This window comes from Chrysemys picta, chromosome 20 (genome assembly GCF_011386835.1).
Source record: "Chrysemys picta bellii isolate R12L10 chromosome 20, ASM1138683v2, whole genome shotgun sequence".
NCBI classification, from domain to species: Eukaryota; Metazoa; Chordata; order Testudines; family Emydidae; genus Chrysemys; species Chrysemys picta.
The window spans coordinates 21390604-21404221 of record NC_088810.1 but is presented as its reverse complement, the minus strand read 5'-3'; the positions used below and the strand labels follow the sequence as shown (position 1 = coordinate 21404221).

Genomic DNA, 13618 nt, shown 5'->3' with positions numbered 1-13618 from the left:
CGCCCGGCCAGGTTCCTGGATCGCTCAGGTGGGAGCTGAGGGTCTGGGTGCCCGGACTCGGAGACACCTGGGGTCCTTTTGCTGCAAAGTCGTAGGCGCGGAGCGGATTTAGGAGCCTGCGGGTTCGGCAGGATCGTGGATCGCAGCGGGATCTCAGAACGGGATGTAGCCGCCTGCGTGAAGCCCATCCCAAGTCTCTCTGGACCTCGGCCGGTTCTCCTTTGTCTGCTTTGATTGCAAGCTCTGCCGGGCGGGGACTGTCTGTACAGCACCTGGCACAGTGGGACCCTGATCCTGATGATCAGGTGCCCTTCGCCTGGGGACGGGGCTGTGAGGATAAATACAGAAAAGGTTGGAAGGAGCCCAAATGTTACGGGTGATGGGCGCCCTGGATAGATAGGTAGCCATGTGGAAGGTGCAAGGCTGGGACTCAGAGCCAGCTCCTCAAAGGGATTTGGGTTCCTAGGCGTTAGTAGCCTAGATACTTTCCCGGATTGGGGCCTCCGTCCTCTGCAGAGGTGGAGGTGAACCCAGATTTCCAGAGTCCCAGCCCTGCCCCGGCCGGCCCTGAACCCTAGGACACCGGCCAGTATCCCTAGGCGGAAGAGCTGAGCTAACACCCTCCCCTGGATAAATCAGCTACAAGCTCTGGCCTGTCTGAAGTGCTGGGTGGGGGAAGCTGAAGAGAGTGGTGGTGTGATTAATTAGGGAGGTGCTCCCTCCCCGCAGAGAGAGATGGCTCCCGCTGATAACACCTAACCTCCCTCTGACTTGCCTTTTGATCTCCCTGTTGCCTGTCACATCCCGGAGCCAACTTCACCTTGGAACTTCTTAAAGTTTTGCTGTGAATCAGGATGATTTTGGAGATTAGTGTGTTTTGCCTCAAGCAGTGGTTGTGGGGGTGGGCTGGGAGTCAGGACCACTGGCTTCTAGTCCCAGCTCTTGCAGGGGTGAGTGTGATCTAGCGGTTAGAGCATAAGACTGGGAGTCAGGACTCCCGGGTGTCTCTGCAACTCTGGGAGGGAAGTGGGGTCTAGTGGTTAGAGCAGGGGACTAGCACTCAGGAATCTGGGTTCCACTCCCTCGTTTCCTATTGATTTTCTGTGGCAGCTGATCAAGTTGCCGCTCTGTGCCTCAGTTTCCCTATCTATAAATTAGAGATCGTATTTCCCTCCCTTACTGGGGTAAGTTCAGGCTAGTTTAGGAAGGGGAGAGTTGGCTGTGAAGGCAGTGTACAGTAGTGGAATACTGGGCCAGGCCTGGGATCTGTCATTCCTTTCACTACAGCTCTGTCCTCCTGTGGTGAGGTGGGACAGCTGTTTATTAGCACTGCTCCCCAGGGTTCAGTCACCCAGCACTAAAATGCAGCCACCTCTGGGGTGGGACACAGTACTGGCGTAACAGCCCTCAGCAACGCTGCGCAGGGTTCACTCATCCAACACTGAAATGCAACTGCCTCTGGGGTGGGGTGTGGCAGTGGTTTAACACTGCACAACAAAGGGAAATTTGGGGAGGCAGGCCATGGAATTAATCTAAATAGAATTTGGCCAGGAAATCAGTGTGCTGAAGGGAACTGCCCGGTGACCCCTCTTTAAAAATGTCTCCCGTAAAATACAGCTGTCTAATGTTTGCGTCCAACTTTTCTCAGCCGATTTGGTGATGATTTCCAGGGCCTAGCGGGGGGCAGGATGGATTCTGTCAGGCAACTCTGCAAGCATCACCAGTCACCCGCCAGCAGCTGCTTCCCCAGGACCTCTTTCCTTCTGTGTTTCGCGCCTGTTACAAATGAACTTCCCCCGCCCGACCCACAACCAGGTTGTGCCAGAGGGGCTGACAGTCTGGCTAAGTGTTGATGAAAGATGGCTTGGCGGGGCACTGGGCGGGGGGGGGGAAAGGGAAACCCACTGTGCAACTTTAACCTTTCCTGCTGTCAGGCCAGGCCATGTGTGAAAATCTACGGAAACTCCAGCGGATGGAGAGGGGGTGCTGTGCCGTGCCGCAGTGAGCTCAGTAGGGGGCGCTCTCCTCTGGATCAGTACTGACCCCTTTCAGAGGAGATGGGAAACCAGCTCTGATCCCTTTTGCTCTGGAAAGACCAACACCCAGAGCCGACACGGCTGGGGTACCTGAATTTCCAGGAGGTTATTTTTATCGATATTTAGGCTCAACAGAATTCTGTTGCTAGAATCCCGACGTTTATTTTTAAGCACGTTTTGAGATTTTTATTCCATTTATATTTTCACCAGGGTGCAAAATGATGGGCGGTGTGAGGCAGGATGCTAGGGTGACCAGATGTCCCGATTTTATAGGGACAGTCCTGATTTTTGGGTCTTTTTCTTATATAGGTTCCTATTACCCCCCACCCCCGTCGTGATTTTTCACATTTGCTGTCTGGTCACCCTACATGATGCCATCATTATGTATTGACCAGAGATGTTGAGACTGAAAAAGTTAAAGCGACCTAACTGGGGCCACTGCTCCAGCCCCATTGAGACCAGCCTGATGACACATGAAGGCAGGACCCTAAGAAGTTCTCAGGCAGCATTTTTCTTACTTTGCCAGACTGTAAATTTCAATTCTCTTCTTTCCTGGGCTTGGGTGTGTAGGGTGAAACTGATGTTTGTCAGTAACACTCGAACCCTTCCAAGCCTGTTTATATTTCAGTAGCACAAAGAGATCTGTCCCAAGATCGGGTCCCCATTGTGCTGGGCTCTGCACAGACAGCCCCTGCCCCGATCCGCTTGCAGTCTAAGCAGACAAAGGGAGGCTTACGATCTCTCTTTGACGGAGGGAAAGCGGAGGACCAGAGGGATGAGGGGAAGCTGTGGCAGAGCTGGGATTTGAAGCCAGTGCCCATCCGCTGCCTAAAACACAAAGCTATTCAGAGTGTCTCCAGCCTGTCTTTACCCTTGCACAGCGCTGGAGGAAATCCAGCAAGTGCTTTGCAAACAGCACCAGTTCCCCCCACCCCTTTGCCTGCTCATCCTGCGTGTCCTGACCCCAGGAATAAATGAAACAAGCCATAAGGCAAATAACTTGGGGTCAGGTCCCTGCTGCCCCTTACTCCGAACTCAACCAGACCACCTCTGTGCTGACCCCCCCCCTCCTCCCGGAGCTTTGATCTGTATAGGTTTGTGGGTGTCCTTCATCTCTCCGGAGTCATAACAAAGAATCCTATCTGAGATCTGCTCGGGATGCTGCCAGGAAAGACCCCGGGCTCAGCTTTCGTTTGCTTAAGTGTTTTCAATCTCCCCTGTGCGGTGGGAATGGCTGGGATGGCGTGAAGGTTAGAAACAGGCCCTGTTTACCCTCCATCCTCACCCTGGGGGCCCCGCGAACAATGAAAAGTGAAAACACCCGCCCGGCGTTATGATTGCAAAACCTCGGGACATGCCAAACCAATTAGGGCCTTTGGCTAGCTCCTTTCACATCTGCAGGGTTTCTCACGCCACTCGGGGAGCTGTGTTTTGGGGGGGGGGGCTGCGCGGCTACGGGGCGGTGGGGGGCATTGGAAACAGGATACAGAGTCTGTCACCTTAAGGTCACCAGTTTGAATCTGAGCCGGGCTGGGTGTGAGCAAAAACGGTCGCAGATTTGTTCGGTGACTTGTGTGAAATGAGTCGGGGGGTGGGAGGGGTTGTCTCAGATGGCCCCTTCACTGGACAGGGGACCCCATGATGCTTGTGGGTCCAGATGTCATGGGGGTGGGAGGAAGGCTGGTCCAGTGGTTAGGACGCTAGCCTGCAAAGCAAGTGACAAAGGTTCCAGTCCTTGCTCGACCTCAGACTTTAGACCCGCTCCGTGCCTCAGTTTCCCCATCTGCACAATGAGGATAACAGCACTGCCCCGCCCCACGGGGTGCTGTGAGAATAAATACATCAAAGAAGGTGAGGTACTCAGATACTTGTACAGCCCCTAGCACCGTAGGGGGCGCTTTGGTAATAGCGGGAGCCTTAGATAGATGCAATTGGCTCCCCAGCCTGTTGTACCCACTGTGGCTGTGATAGAGGGACCCTTGTGGAGTGGCTGGGCACGGGAGCGTCATGGGGAGAGAATGGGCTGCATAGAAAAACAGGGCTGCTGTCTGGGAGGCTGGGCTTCGGTGGAGCAGATGCCAAGGGCACCAGGAGAACAGAGATCTTGCAGTGCCCAAGTCCAGCCCCTGCATAATCAATTCACCCCTTCACCTTCTCTTTGTTACCCTAAAGAGATGGAGCTCCTTGAGTTTACCACTGGAAGGCAGGTTTTCGGATCTCTCCCGTGGCTTTTCTCTGAACCCTCCCCAATTTACCTCTCTTGAATTGTGGGCACCAGGCCTGGACACGGGCTCCTAGCAGCGGTCGCACCAGTGCCGAATACAGAGGCAAAATAACCTCTCTGCTCCGACTCGAGATTTCCCGGTTTCTGCATCCCAAGCTCACATTAGCTCTCTTGGCCCAGGGGCATGCTGGGAGCTCCTGATTAGCCACCGCGACCCCCAGATCTTTTTCAGGGTCCCTTTTCCAGGCTGTTCTTCAGCTGTGGCGAGCGAACGGCAGCATGGCCCAATGGGTAAGTCTAGCCTGCGAGTGAGGAGTCCTGAATTCCAGGCCCAGCTCCACCCCTCCCCTGCCGTATGACCTTTGTCACGGCCCTGCTCTGTGCCTCAGTTTCCCTTCTCCCTCTTTGGTCTGTTCAGATGGTGAGCTCACTGGGGCAGAAACTGTCTCGCTACATGTCTGTGCAGAGCCTGGCGCAAAGGGGCTCTGATCACAGGTGTGGCTTCTCAGGACAAGACTGTACCACAAACAATAACACACTCATTGACCCAGAGCCTCTGGCAATTGCAGGATGCTGACTGGGTTGGGCTTGCTCTTAGGGGGCTCCATGTTTCAAAGGAAGGAGATGCTGTCTTTTTTCCAGGGTCTCTGTTAACATGGTCTCCGATTTTGAGCATCAGGATAAACCGTTGACTCTGAGCAAGCGTCACCCCTGGCTTACCGGCTAGGCATGGAATCCCAAATCACTACCAGACTGTATGCTCCTGCTGCCTTTAGGCGTGTCTGCATTGTGTGCTTCCAAACAATCAATCAATCAGGTGTGGCCCAGGGGCCTTTACAAACACAGTTCTTTCCCCTTCCCTCTGGCCAAGTTTTTTCCTTACAGCCCGAGCAGTGAAGCTAGAGAGGGGGAAATCTGTCAGCAATTGCACTCTGCCCTGGTGCCAAAAACAACAGCCCCTGCCTGGACTCATAGCGACAATGCAAAGGTAAGGGGTGTGGAGGGGCTGCTGGGATAGCATGGGGTTATCATCGCTTAGCCAGCAAACACGTCCAACTTAATGGAGGGGGTTGGCCAGAGGCCCTGGTGATGGGAGCAGAACTCCAGAGCCTGCATGTGATCCTTCTGTCAGCTAGTCTTTGGGGAAACCCTGTCCGGTGACCTATATAGCCCAGCCTAGAAGCCAGAGAGAATGGCAAGGTCTGTCTGTCCCTAGCAGCCTTCTTCATATTCATCACAGCCCAGCCCTGCCTCTCTCCTATCACCAGGGCTGCTACAGGCAGCTGTAGGCTTTGATAACGTTTGATGTGTTGGCTGCATTTAGCTTAGCGGGTTTTCTAGCCCTGGAACTGAAGCTCTGGAAAAACAGGCAGCCTGCCATGGGATGTTCGTGTACGGTTTACTGTATTCTCTGGCCAGCAAGGGTATCTGGGAGTCTCCCTTCCTCCCTGCCAGCACAGAGAGCTTGCTCCATATCGGCAGCCCCAAGTGTTTCGGATTCATGAGTTGGGCCCCTAAAGTTGAGATTAACAAACGTTGGGATCTTTTTATTTGCCGTCCGGTGTCCGAGCCTTGAGGGGGGCGGGCGGGGGGGGCATGCTTTCCAGCTTGGCTCTTCTTTTCTTTAAATGGAAGCTGAGACTCTGCCCTAACCACGTGACTCCAGGAGCTGGGGATTAAAGGGCATCGCCAAATATGGTGGAAGCTGGCAAGCGATGGGTGGAGGGAAAAAATGCAAACCAACAGGAGCCGCTGTCCAAAGCAAAACATGCTTCTCCTCTGTCCGCTCACCCCTCCTTCCGGGGCGAACAGCTGGGCTTTGCAGTGGGACCTGAAGGTTCACAGGTGTTGTCTGTGGTGGAGCAGCAGCGGAGGTGAGCTGTAGAAAGTGCTGTAATGCTAGAAGTACCATCCATGCTGGTAAAACGCGCAAAATGGTTCTCCAGGCCATTGAAGATCCTTGGTGCCCTCTGGTGTGTGCAAGAGTTGGGGGCTTTCACGCCAGAGAGCTGGCCTAATTCTGAAAGGTGTCATTACGTTTCCCCTCCATAACTCCTCTCTGCTTTCAGTTGTATCCAAATGCCCAACTTCCTGTCCTGAGCTGTTGCCAGGCACTGTTAAACAGCTGTTGTCCCCCACCCCAGAGATTGCTGCGTTTCAGTGATGAGTGAATGATCCCGGTGCCATGTTCTGTGTGGCTGTTGTATGGTTACCATGCCTGCCCCACCCCAGAGGTGGCTGCATTCCAGGGACAGGTTTGTAAAATCTTTGCCTCTAGATACATTCGGGGCCCAGTAGCTGTACAACCCAAGAGGAATTTAAAACATTCCCCTTCAGAGTCATTCTCCTGCATATCAGGTCCTGGGAGATTTTTACTTTGATCGTTAGCTGCTGCAAATATATCACACCCACAAAGGAAACATGGCCTTTGCATTTATATTTAATTTCTGTGGCATTTTATGATCTGGGATGTTTGTAGCATAGATTTTTTTCCTGTTACCATGGTGTGATAGTTAGACTGAACTAAGCAGTGGCGCTTAAAGCATCCAACCTTCCAGATGTTCGACCTTATTAGAGGAATAATGGAGAAGTGAAATAGACATTAAAACAATTGATCCCCAGAAATATTTCAGCCGTTGGAAAGGACCCACTAGCCACAACATAGTTGGAATAGTTAGTGTGTATATCCAGGGGTCAGGGGGAGTGTATGGGAGACCAGATGTGGAGAAGGAAATGTTCTGGTGATGGATGGAGGTGCTTCATGTGGGGGCATGTACCAGAGGAATGGGTTCCCGAGTCTTTCCCAGCCTGTTCAGGGGTTCAAAGCTAGCCCCAGGGCAGTGGTGATTGAAAGTTGTTTCAGAACAACTGTTCAGCTGCCAGGTTCCACCTCAGAGGTGGATGCATTGCACTGATGGAAGGGCTATCCCTCTGGGGGAAAGCCGTGGCAGTTGTTTAAGCACAGGGAGGAAGGGCGGTGTTAGACTCAACCTGGGCTTGGTTCCTGGCTCTGCCTCAGGCTCCCTGCCTGGGTAAATTACTTCATCTCTCCCCGTGCCTCAGTTTCCCATCCCAATCATGAAACTTCCTGACTTCCCAGGGAGAGAGATGGCAGCCTGACAGAGAAAGGTGCTGTGAGTGGGGGAACCCTCTCAACGCTGCAGAGACCTCCCCCAGTGCTGTCCTGGACAAGGTGGCAAACTTGGCCACTGGCAGAGGTGACCCATGGCCGGCTGCCACCGTTACCAGATGACCATTCCCCACGTGCTGGGTGGGCACTGATTGGGCCGGGACGCCCGGGACCTGAGCTGATCTAAAGAGCCAGGGCTGCCGACCTGTGCAGCGTGACCAACACAGCATCTCTGCCCCGAAACAGATGGGGACCCAGGAGGCACCCGCTCACCAGTGGGTTACAGCTGCACGGGACACCTTCTCCTCTAAAGCCATGGGGTCTGGTGTGTCCCCTTTGACCCTCTGAGCTTGGGGTGCTGCTGGAGGCATGACAAATAGCCCCTCTTGACAGCATCCAATTGGGTAGCTGAGCTAGAACTGCGGGGAGTTTCTTAGGTGTGACGAAGTGGGGATCATTTGTAATATTTTTACGGCGCCTGTGTGTGCCTCAGTTTCCCCTATATGTGCATGCTTACCGAGTGGGTGGACAAGGGCTGTCTGCTCTCGCGGCAGGCTAGGACACTGGTGAGAATGGCGCTTAGCTGTCCGGCGCTTATGCCCCACATCAGTGGAGCAGCTGAGAAGACCATGGCAAATCCAATCGCCCGGACGACTAGCGACCCACAACCCAGGGGGATATGGACTTTTCCTCTCCTCAGGGAGGCCGAGCAGCATTTCCCCAGCTGGAGGGCAAAGGACTGGGAGGTGAGGTGGGGGATCCGAGCTGGCTGCTGGAAGGAGTCAGGACTCTCAGCTGGAGGCCAAGCGGACGGTCAGACAGAGCTTGAACCAAGGGCTAACCACAGTGGATCACGCTTTAACCGTCTCTTCTCTGTGGTACTCTCAGGACTGCCCAGGCTGCGTTCCAGATGACTAATCAACCCTACAGTTCTGACAGCAGCTGTGCGAGCGTCGCCGCAGATGCTGAACGAGGGGCTTGAATCCCCGAAGAGCGTACGCGTCTCCGTCGGCATCTGTCTCGGTGGCCCTTGCTGACCAGAGTTCGCGGCGTGAAGCAGGGGTGCTGCTGGCCCAGAGGGCCAGTTCTAAGGAGGCGGTGAAGCCACCTGCCCTACCCTGGAGGGAATGTGAGACTCCTTGGGGATCTGGCACTGAGAGGCTCCTCCCAGAGACCGTTCCAAAGCTGGGGCCCTGTCACGGATCCGTGCTAGAAGCCTAGGATATACCCTGCGAAATCAAACCCAGGGGTCTTCTATCATGCTGCCTCTGGCTGTCACCTAGAAAGATAACGACTGCGCTAATTAGCAACCAAAGCTTCCCACAGCACGCTGCGAGTTTGTATGTAGAAATCACCACCAGGGCCAGGAAATAAAGTTTATTCTCTTACTAACCCTCCGGTGTGTTATGCCTTCGTTACAAGCTATTGCCACCCCAGCAGTGCAGCTGTCTCTGGGGTGGAGCACGCTGGCTTGCGTTGGCGTTACTATGTGCTTTGGAACACGCAGCGCAGGAGAGAAAAAGTGAGGAAGCCCATGAAGGTAGGAGGAGCCTGGGGTAGGCTTGGCTCAGGTTGTGGCTTTAAATCATGCAGAGAAAGTACCACTGGCTCTAGTTGTAGCTCCAGTGTCGCTGAGCCCCACAATCACTAATGGATTTGACCCTCCCAGCACCCCTGGAGGGCGGGGTATGCTCTTATCCCCATTTTACAGATGGGGGACTGAGGACCAAAGAGATTAGGTGACTTTCCTAGGGACTCTGGCTAAGCTGAGAATTCAACCCAGTTCTCCTGAATCCCAGCCTCATCCCTTAGATTTCCCTTCCCACCTCTTCCCTGAAGGGGTATGAGACATTGCTCTTCCCCTCCCTGTCAGGGCCTGGGTTGGCTGAACCTACTGGCTGCGTTAGTTACCTCCCAACGAGTTTCTGAGCCAGTCTAGCTCAGGAGGGGTGGTGGGAAGGTGGTAGCAGAGGTGGTTACTTGCCCGGCTGCTCCAGGAAATGTGTAACTGGGGGGGTGTTATGTCTAGGTAACAACCCCTCCCTGGGTAAGCAGCAGGGAGCAGGACCTTCTGCCACATCCTGAGTGAGGCGATGTGCACAGCAAGTTGGGGCGGAGCCAGGAACAGATCCCACGTCTCCCAAACCCCAGTCCAGAGACTTAACCGCGGGGCTGTCCTTCCCCTTTCGCTGGTTGCGCTCACGTGATCAGATCTCGGCTGGATCCCCGCACAGCGGCCCGTCGTCGTGCAAGGAAGCAGGCTGAGCAGCCCTCGCGCCAGAGCGACCCAGAAGTGAAATTGACTAGCACCAGGAGCTGTTTTGCATAATGCCTGCTCTCAAAGATGAACTGTATTACATGGTTCCTCTGTGGTCTGTCTCCAAGGCCTTGCCAGTTCCTCGGGCATGCCCATCGTCTCTCTAAGGCCTCGTCTTTGCTAGGAAATTAGGTCGGTATAACTACATCGCTATGGGGTGAAAAAAATCCACACCCCTGCAAGACACCAGTAACTCAACCCAACCTAACCAGCAGTGTAGACAGTACTAGGTTGACGGGAGAATTCTCCTGTTGACCTAGCTGCTGCTTCCTGGGGAGGTGGAAGCCACACCCCTGTGGTGTTTTAAGTATAGCTTTAAGAAGCTGAGCTGGGATGGTCTTAATACAGAACTCAGCTCCTGTTTAGCCACAGAAATAAGTGGTCCGATTTTTCAAAGAGCTCAAGGCCTTGGGCACTGAGCCTCTTTCGCAATCTGACCCACACGGTGGGGCCTGAGGTCTAGAATATCTGGCCACACATGTCTTGTTCCATAGCGATCACTACTGGTCCTGCTACAGCACCTCCTGTCTGAGGAGCTGTAGGGATGCCAGCCCTCCAGGATTGTCCTGGAGTCTCCAGGAATTAAAGAGTCATCTTTAATTGAGGGTTATGTCATGTGATGAAACCTCCAGGAATACATCCAGCCAAAACTGGCAACCCTAGATCTCCCTGGGTTTTCCAAAAGGATGGGTGGGACGGGTTTTCCCAGCGGCCCTGCCAGGAATTGGCGGGAAGTGACAACCTCTAATGGAAGGTTTAGGAGCCACGCCCTGGAGTGGAATGTAGGAATTAACAGACCCATGTCCATTCAGCCCAGTGTCTGGTCTCTAAGGCCTTGTCTAAATGGCGGGGGAAGGACAGGGCGAAGGTATCTCGCACTGAGTTTTTTGCACACTAACTGTTGCAGCTGAGAGAACCTGCAATACTTGCGTCCGCATGGCCAGCTGTTTCCTACTTCGTTGTGTCTACACAGTGGGGACTTAGTCTGGAGTAAAGCGTTCTGGAGGGTGCTTTGCCTTGCTGCTGGGCTCTATGCATTCTGGGATGTTTCTCGCTGTGGGGTACATAGTGGAAGCAACTGGAATTCTGGGACTTAGGAGGATCAAACTCAAAAATTCCCCGATTCAGAGGGAGGCGCAAGAAACTCCTTAGCAAGCAACTACAGAATAATCTTGCCCATGGAAGAAATTTCTTCTGAAGTGGTTGGAGCTTTGACCCAAAGGATCGAGGGTGACAGGTGCTTTCACAAACATCTAGGGCTGGATTCTCACCTGGGATAAATCCACGCTGGCTGAGGATCCGGCCCAAAAGCAGCTGCGTGCCCATAGAGGACACCAGACCCTAATCTCCTGGGTTACAACTTTACGATCAAATGTTCCTCGAACACGAACTAACCAAACATATTAATTCAACTGTTAAAACCACATTCGTTCTCGCAGCCTTTGAGCGTAAACTTTATTTTTGTTATACAAGCTGCTGAAAGCCATTTGATAAAGTTACACACGGGATGGATCAAGGGTTATGGTCTCATCTGGAAGGATTTATGGCCGCCCGTAACAGAGATCTTAGACACCACTCCGTCTTAGTGGCTCCAGAAATGTAGCAACTTGGGGATTCGTTCTGTAGCTATCTGCACCAGCCTGAGACTCAGGGACTGACTCCTGGGTTCTTTCCTGGCTCTGCTAGGTCAAGTCACTTACCCTCTGTGCCTCAGTTTCCCCTTTCCTCCTTTTGTTTGTAAGCTCTTTGGGGCAGGGGTCTGAAGGAGGTGTGGCCTCTGCCTTAGCCATTCTCTGTTGCTACAAGTTGCAGGGGGAGGGTGCATGATAGGCCACACCCCTATTCCTAACCTCGGGCTGCCCAAGCTTATAACATGGCCTTCCCAGGAGCAATCTAGGGGCCATGCAAACATAGCCTGCTGGTGAGTGTGTAACAGGCCCCTCTCGGTGCTGATCCACAGAGGAGATGAGTCTGTTACTGCCCCAACTAGCTGGCTGGTTCTGGAGATCCCTGGTTCATTCCCTGATACATCTACTACGGTCTGGTGCAGGGGTCAGTCTGGCCCTGTGTGTGTCTGGGATGATGGAGCTCAGAGCTCATTCAGGCTAAAGGAAGAAAGCCTGACATCACCCGGTGTCTCTGCCTCATAAGTAAGTTAAATCACTTGGTTTTTTATGACCCTGGCAAGGCGAAGGGGAAAACTCCTGTCGCTGCCTGCACAATGTCCATGTGCTTCTGGAATCCAACCCTCTTCTGGCCTCTTCTCTCTCCGTCTGCCTGATTCCTAGAAAAGCTTCATCTAGCTCCTCCCCTGCACCCATCGCCAGCCTGTGGTGAAATGGATGTGGCCCAGGGACCAGCTGTTGACTCAAAGTCCCCCATAAGAGGAACATTTGAATCCAGGCAGAAGAAAAGGAATATGGAACATAGGGATCACCCGGCTGGATCAGACCACAGAGACCATCTGTTCTGCTGTCTTTATTCTGATACTCACCAGTACCAGCTGCTTTAGAGAACCCAGCAAACAGCAGAGATGAAATTTTCCCCCAAGAAATGTTCCTTCCTGACCCCCAGTAATTAATTATTGGCTCATGCCCTGAAGCATGAAGGTTGGACTTGATATCCCTTCCAAAAGCTGTTTTTGGGAAAGCCAAGTCCCTAAACTCCATGGTCACAAATGACTTACTATGATCACCAGGCTGTTTACTCGCAAGGCTGTGCTCTGCTGGGTCAGATGTCACCCTGTGCTAGGGGGCTGGGTTTTTATTTCCTTAGGCTAGATGGAAGGAAGGACTGGAGGGTGGCAGTGAAGTAGCCTGGAACAACTGACCCTGACGCCAGGGATGGACAAAGGGGTTTGGGTGGAATAAGCCATCCTGGTGGATTGTATTGTAGCAGTGCCTAGAAACTCCTACCCAGATTAGGGCCCAATTGTGCTAGGGGTTGTACATATACCTAATGAGAAATAGTCCCTGCCCCCAAGAGCTTATCTAAATAGAGGAAGGGTGGGTAGGGAAACTGAGTCATAGAGCGGGGAACTTGCCCAAGGTCACCCAGCAGACTGTGGCAGAACCAGGAATGGGACAAAGTGTCCTAGTTCACTGCCCAGAAGCCCAGCCTCTCCTCTGGAGGGACCCGCTCAGAGTATCCCCTGAAGACAGTTCTCCGTCCCCTTTACAGCGCCTTCTCCCCACCCCACTCCACCCCCGTGGTTGCTCCAGGCAGGTTATCCAATCTGGCCTTTCTGTTTGTGAGGGTCCCACTTAAAACAACCCAGAATCAGGTTCCTTCCTTTTCTTTCCCTACGAGGTTCTGTCTGCTACTCTCATGCCGAGATGTTCCCGGGTCACTTTGCAGGTACCTGATCCTCGACGCCTGGCCCCCATTTCCCCGAGGTCATTCCCAGGAGCCCCAAGGCTCAGGCAGATGAACAGCGCAAGGAAGCTTTCAGAGGAACTTTCGTTAGAACAGGGGCAACGACTTCCTTCCTTGTCACTGAAACGGGAAGTCATAGAAACGTCTGAAAGCTCCAGGGCATAAAAATGATAGATGGCCACAGAATGGCAGGAAGGTCATCTACATGCTCCAAAAGCAACCCCATCTTGCAATCCCCGAGCGTCTGCAAACACACTCAGGGGGCTGGATGGCTCCGAGTAATTCTGGGGATCGCCCTGTGCTGAGGACAGCTCCCCCGCAGCGTGTTGTCAGGGTCAGATTCTGTTCCCAATTCCACCTGGAGTAACACTAATCATAGCAACCGGGGCTGCAGGGTCTGGGTTTATTGAAACCAGTCTGGCCTTTTTTTTTTTTTTTAAAAACCACCAAGGCTGGTTCTTCATGGGGCCCTTGATTTCCCCCGGACCCTGGCTTGAGAACCCCTGGCTCAAGGGATTGAAGATGGCGCACCAGGA

At 53.3% G+C, this 13618-nt stretch overlaps 1 long non-coding RNA gene across 1 annotated transcript; it reads left to right on the top strand.

Annotated features, from left to right (window-relative positions):
• Positions 1-4237: 4237 nt before the first annotated feature.
• On the top strand, positions 4238-8782 carry LOC112058722 (uncharacterized). Its single transcript, XR_002887879.3, has 3 exons — positions 4238-5248; positions 6330-6515; positions 8279-8782. It is a non-coding gene; the product is annotated as an uncharacterized LOC112058722 (long non-coding RNA).
• The last annotated feature ends 4836 nt before the right edge of the window (positions 8783-13618 follow it).